The sequence below is a fragment of the Phascolarctos cinereus genome, unplaced genomic scaffold (genome assembly GCF_003287225.1).
Source record: "Phascolarctos cinereus isolate Bilbo 61053 unplaced genomic scaffold, phaCin_HiC Scaffold_8;HRSCAF=390, whole genome shotgun sequence".
NCBI lineage: Eukaryota > Metazoa > Chordata > Mammalia > Diprotodontia > Phascolarctidae > Phascolarctos > Phascolarctos cinereus.
Window position 1 is genome coordinate 45,401,888 of NW_027556291.1, and position 6,945 is coordinate 45,408,832.

A 6,945-nucleotide genomic window follows, 5' to 3' on the forward strand; every position below is an offset into this window, starting at 1 on the left:
TGTCTATACCAGGCTGCAGTAGGGAGAGCATCACTTCTACTCCTTAAACCAGGAATACACTGTGATTGGCACAGAAAGCTACATTGGGCTGAGTTCAGGAGCAGAGCCTGGCTGAGGATTAACGGGGCAGCCCAGGCATGACTGTGGTGGTTTGAAGCCCCTTTGTCTTTGTTTCTCTCTCTATGTGCATGGATGCATGTGTGCTCATGCTTACCAGCTCACGTGGTCCCCTGTCTTCCAGGAGAAGTGGCCAGCAGCATTTCTGGTCATTGTGTCCATGTAGGTCTATAATTGTGTGCTTATGCTGCTCAGGAGCCTAGACAGGGGTCATACGCAATGGGCTCTGATGAGCAAAGGCAATGGACCTAGCTGATGCAAAGACCACATGGACTTTGGAGCATATGAAGACATTCTGTAAGGGATTCCAGTTGGCTGCCCATGTGGCGAAGATAAACCTTTTTAATTGGCTATGGAACCAGACCTGGGGGCCATTCCAAAGGCACTAACCACTCAAAGCTAGGTCTCTTTCTCTCCAGACATGACCTGCTCACCAGACCCTGTTGCATCTATGAAAGCAAGGGGGAAAGGGAAGGGAGATTAAAGAAGAATGCACAGTCTTGGATTCAGCCCCAGAGTTTCAGAATTACATTCACTGACTGAACTCAGAAGAGTGCTCTACTATGGACAGGGGCCACACCAGTGGAAAGAACAAGGGGCCTATTACCCTGAACAGTTCCATCCCTTCAGGGTGTTACTAGGTCCAACCACGTGCTGGCATGAGTGTCTGTGCTCTCTTCTGTATCTGAACCTCTGGCACAAGTACAGATCTCATCTCCTGTGGCCTTAGGACAGTGGGAACACCAAGCCTGTGAGTGGCCAAGAGTTGGGGACAGGTCCGAGTTGGTTAGGATACTGGTTCCTGGGAAGAACCAGCTAGACTCATATCTTAAAACCTAATTCTGACATGTCAGTTGTCTCTACTAATGAGGAAGTAGCAGTCCCACATGATGGGGCACAGGATATGGACATTTTTATGGGGACAGAGGCGCAGAAATAGCCTCAGGGCAGGACCTGGGGCCAGGGGATGGCAGCTCAAGTGAGAAGCCTGGGCATCATCTCTGGGCACCTGTTAGAGCAAGGTGTTTTCAAAAGGACAAGGAAGAGAAGGCACAAAAAACCAAACTGTTCTGCTGCAGCACATTCATGTGTGCCCAGACTGAAGCCAATGAATGAAAGCTGTTGGTTAAACTTGTCGATGTTTTGTTTAAATGCTGTTCTTAAAAGTTACTCCCTGATAAAAGCTGTTATGAAAGTGGTTGGGAGACGAGAGCAGACTGTGAAAACGACAACAGTTGCTAAGGGGACCCAAGTATGGAAATTTGAGTTCCAGCTAAGGGAGGTCCAAATCTGTGTCAGGGAAAAAGAGTCAATCTCTCTTTCAGAAGGGAAGAATTAGTCAGGGGAAGGAAGGAAGGACTCCTTTTAGATGCCAGTATAGTAAGGAGAACCACTCCAGAAAATTACGGGTAGGAACATAAGGGGAGAAAAACACTCTGGGACATGTCTACCTGTGCTGTGGTGAATGAGAACATATAGGTTGAAATGCTAGCCAGCTTTAATCAGTGTGCCCTCCCAGGGCTGTTGGAGACAGGCTATTTCAAGAGAGAAAGTTTGTGAGTTTGCAGGGAAATTCTTCCACTAAAATACTCTTGGGGGTTGGGCAGAAATGTTGAGAGGCCTCTTAGTAGACTGGCTAGAACATTGGATTTGGAATCAGGAAAACCTGAGTTCAGATCCTACCACACAGCCTTGATACATATGACCCTAGGCAAGTCACGTAAATTCTCTTGACCTCAGTTCCTTCATCTGTAAAATGAGGATAAGAATAGCACATATCTCATAGGATTTTTATGAAAATCAAATGAGACCATATAAGCAAAGTTTTTTTTGTAAACCTTAAAATGTTATATAAATATTGTGTATTATATAATATATTATTGTTGTTACCTGACGTGAGCCTTAGTTTCTTCCTCTGTAAAATGGGGTGGGGAGGTGGACTCAGTGGGCCCTAAGGTACATTCCAGGTCTAGATCTCAGATCCTAGGATCCTCTTCCATTGCTGCTGCTGCTGCTGCTGCTGTTTGTCCTGTGTTCTCGAAGAGGACCATGACATCAGGGAGGTGATGCTATGACATGCAAGTGAATTGGATTTAAGTAAGGGAGGGCTCCATTGCCACATATTTGTGTAGAGGTGACCCTAGTGTTGAAAGTTCCACCAAGAAGCAACATGCACTGTCAGGTCCTACCAAGCCAGGAAAGGCTTTGAATGCAAACCCAGTAATCGACTATGTTTGTGTTTCATGGACCAGCCAAGCTAAGTTGAGAGAAAATCATCATCAGAAGCCTGGCTGCCAGGGAATCAATCAGATTGGCCACAGCAATAGACACAGCCTTCCAAGGCATGAAGGGTTGGTCTGTGAAGGGAGTAGACACACCAATGAAATCTTGGAAACTTCACATGTTAGAAAAACCAGAGAGATTGCACACAAAGACACAAGGTGGTCAGAAGCCCACTGAGGCCTGGGGATTGGGCAAGATAGATGAGAACCTGGGGTATTTTTGATTTGTTTGCCTTAGCATGCCAGTAACTCTACTGCTGCAAATAAGTGGGCCCGTGGAGTTGAAATTTGTACATGTCCAGAGTCGGAGTGGGTGAGGGTTCTGTTGTTTGTGGCTCTGCTGTTAAGTGCCAAGAAACTGAGTCCATTTTCACCTGGGAGTCAGGTGGCAAGGAAAGACATTATCAGGAGCCACAGCAGCCACAAGCCCTGCCCCCCACTAAGGATGTGCCTGTGACCTATCTGGTGCACATAGCACCAGAGAACTATGGGACTATAACACACATTCGAGGAAAGCCATTCATGGGGGGCCATTGCTTTTGGTTTGAGAGACAGCATGGCAGAGTGGAAAGAATATTGGATTTGGAGTTCAGTAGACTCAGTTCAGCTCTCAATTCTGCCATTGTTATATAAACCTGGAGAAATCACTTAACCTCCCTGATTCTAAGTTTCCTTGTCTGTCAAATGGCTATAATAACACTTCCTTCCCTAACAGGGGCATTGTGAGGAAAGCCCTCTGTAAACCTTGGAAGGCTATAGATATCAGTCATCATGATTAGCAGGAGCAGCAAAAGCAATGTATCGATGGCCCATGAGGCTGTTTTCTCTTTCCCTCAGTTCTCTTACAGGGTGGAAAGGGGAAGCTTTGAGAGATAGCTACAAGACAATGAGTTCTGTGAAAACAGGAGTTGTCTTGGTATCCTACTCAATTCCTTATACAAAGTAGATTCTTAATATATTTTCAGTTGAATGAATAGATGATTGTCACCTATAAGTGAAGCTATGAGGATTTAACTGCAGGATCAAGAGTCCCACATCCACCCTCTGAAAGTTGTGACTCCATATTAGAAATCTGCAGTGACTTTTTTTTTTAAATTTGTCAAATCTTTATTGAGTAAGTGGGGAAGGTTGGCAAGGTCCAACTTAGTCCTTCTCGGCAGCAGCCTTCCTCATGGCAGGTAGGAAGTTGCTGAGCTCCTCTCTCTTCCTCTTGGCCCAGATGTGAGTTCCCACCCTTTTTCTGATGAACTTAAGGGCTTTCTTATCCTTAGAGACCTTTAACAATTCCATGGCCCATCTCTCATAAGGGGCAAATCCACACACCTCCCGGATCATATCTCTCACAAACTTGGTATGTTTGGTCAAGCGCCCATGGTGGCAGCAGTATCTCGGCTTTGAAACATTTTTGGTAACTTTGTGGCCCTTGTTGAGACCTATGGCCATGGGGTCTCGGATGGCCATGGCTGTGGTGCTACTGTAGGCCCAATGGCAGCCACAGCAGAAGGTGCAGTGAGTTATTGAAAGAGCATTCTAACTGAGATTATTACTAGAAAGATGAGGGGTAGATTAAGGTGTGGTTGTGCACAGTTAAGGAATGATGAAAGTGTGCCCTTAAAGAGAATTTTCTCATTTCCATGTTACTATGTTTACCTGCTTTAATAAAGAATTTGATTTGGGGATAGTAAAAACATCCTCCTCCAATACGCAACAGTCCTGCCTGTTAAGCAGAAGGTGGGGCAGGTCTTCTCAAGTTGAAAAGGCTTCAAATGTGGTCTAATGACAGGCTGTAGGACTGTCATCTATGGACAAGTCCTCAAAGGCTGTCCACTAAGTCATAGGTCTATGGGATCATAGGCTTAGAGCGAGAAGGGACCCTCAGGGGTCACGGGACTCCAAAGAGTAATGGATTTAGAGCCAGAAGGAGCTGCTTCGGAATCTGAGCACAACCATTTACTGCCTATGTGGTTATTTAATCTCACTGGGCTTCAGTTTTCTCATATGTGAAATGAGGGTATTGGCCTAGGTTACTGGCCTCTTTGTAATTCCTCACACATGATCATCCCTCCCCCATCTCTGTGTCTTTGCGTTGGCCATCCCCTATGCCTGAGATGCTTTCTCTCCTCACCTCTGCCTCAGAGACTCCTTCTCTTCCTTCTAGACTCAGCTCTTTTGCCATTTTCTACAAATCTTTCCTGAGAGCCTCACCCCAACTACTTTGTATTTTTGTATTTGCGTTCTTACTTTTATTTTACTTTACTTTTAGACTTAGCAAGGCTGAAAGGAAGGGGCAAAAAGCAGACAATGAAATGTAAAGTGGAAGCTCTTTCAGGTGTAAAGGAAACATGTCAAGCCTTAGAAAGGGGCTGTGGCTTGAATAACTCAATGAAAAGACAACCCAAGGCACCAACAATTTCAGTACCTTTGTCCCCAGCCAGTCATTTGAATAAGACCCCAAAGGGAACGTGGAAAGTATAACTGGCTGATCACTATTAGTAAAGGCACCCCTTATCAAGGGAACTTGCACTGAATTCGCAACAATTGCCAAGCAGGAGAGGCTCGATTTCTCCCACCTCCTTTCTGGAAGGGACAAACCACAGGGCCAAGGCTCTGAGTGAATCTAAGAGAAGATGCTGCAGAGAAAATGGTAACACTCAGCCAAAGGGTGAAGCTGGTAAAGATTCTAGCAGCCTATTTAGGAGGGAGCCCAGGGAGTTGGTGCAGTGGATAGAGTTAGGCTTAGAGTAAGTTAGAACCAAGTTCTAATTCTGCCTCAGACTCTTCCTAACTTCGTAAACTTGGGCAGGTCCTTTTGGTGTTCTCAGCCTCAGTTTCCTCATCTGTAAAATGAGGGGGTTGGACTCAATGGCCTCAAAGTACCTTTCAGCCCTAAATCTACAATCCTTTAATCCATCCAGAAGAGATACACACCCTGGGAAAAGCCTCACAGCAGTGTACTCAGCCCAGCTCAGATAACTCCAGCCCAGCAGCCAACCTATCTTCCCAGCCCAGTCCAAGAGCTCAACAGCTGAGCAACTTGTTTGCCTCAGCCCATCAGCAGATTGACTGATCCAACCAAGGTACTGTTTCCTATGAGGAGGAGTGACTTCAGCTGAGCCACCTATCTAATGGAGACCCTGTGTCCTTCAAGAAGCCATCTCAGCCTAGCAATTGAGTTCTTTGTTCATCATTCACAATGACATTCACCCTACAGTGAACTTCATGAGGACTCTCTAGAGAAATAAATGACAGTGAGGCCCTTTCCATTCCAGAGGTTACCTTGGGCATGAGCATTCCCTACACATGTGCCTCACTACCATTGTATTTTTAAGTTCATGCCCATTCTTTCCCCCATGGTCTCCATGTGTATCTGTGAGACAAGGTGCTCCAGGTTTGGGGGCAAATGCTATGTAACTTCTGACTTATTATCCCATTTGAATAAATTCCTTTTCTAAAAAGCCACTTGATTCTACTGGCTGATTGCTAAGAGGGAAGTACATTGGTGGGGGCTCAGGAGTTACAATATTAGGACAATATCAGAAGGATAGCCACCCATAGGATTACTCCTAGAACCCAAGGTAGCAGCTATACCTTTGGGGACCTATGTTGCCAATAATGAAGTGGGATAGAATTGGAGTCAGAGGTACAAATTTGTATACTTTTGTTGTTTAGTTGTTTCAGTTGTATCTGATTCTTTGTGACCCCATTTGTGTATACTTATATATGTGTGTGTGTGTATGTGTGTGTGTGTGTATGCCTGTGTATTTGTTGTCTCCCCCATTAGGGGAGAATAATGATCCCTTATCAGGTGGGATTGTTTCAAGTCTTTGTCTTTGTACCCCCAGCACCTGGCACATAGTAGGTGTCTAATAAATGCTTGTTGACTGATTTGTCTATTGGTTCTAAGGTACTTTCCAGCCCATTAGTTCAAGGACCAACCTAACTTAGTTTTGAGAGGTTTATCACCAGAGGTTGAATATCAAGGAATGGATGGGGGCGGGGGGAGGAGGGAAGAGAGAGGCATTCAAAAAGACGGTCTAATAATAAGGCATAGAGGAGTTGCAATCCATATATGTGAAAGGAATGGCCAATTTCATAGAAACTGCAACTCTAAATTGATCTAAATTGAATGTTGTGATCCACTCCAACCTCTTCATTTTACAAATGAAGAAACTGAAGCCCTAAGGGTACATATCAGAGCTGAGACCTAAGTCTTCTGACTCAACCTCCAAGCGCTCTTTTCATTACAATATACTTTGTAAGAGGACTCCTCCCCACACTAAGAGCAATGGATATATGTCTCACAGCATCCTGCCAGCTTTGGGACCTTTCCTGGCTATTTATATGTAGGAGAAAATGGCCAGTATTGGGTAGGTTTAATCTATGGCCTGAGTCCCTTGAAGCTCTGTCTAGTGGCCTGGCATCAAATGGAAATGCAGGCCCCTCCACGCTAAGACCAGGATAAGGCCTCGTTCCTGAGGAGCAACCAGACACCCTCCCCCCACAGAGCATAAAGGACAGCTGAGTGCTTGTTGCCTTTCCATGGGCC

General features: G+C 45.3%; 1 pseudogene; it reads right to left on the bottom strand.

The window, feature by feature from the left end:
• Window positions 1-3,542: 3,542 nt before the first annotated feature.
• On the bottom strand, window positions 3,543-3,860 carry LOC110196498 (large ribosomal subunit protein eL36 pseudogene; annotated as a pseudogene).
• Window positions 3,861-6,945: the final 3,085 nt, after the last annotated feature.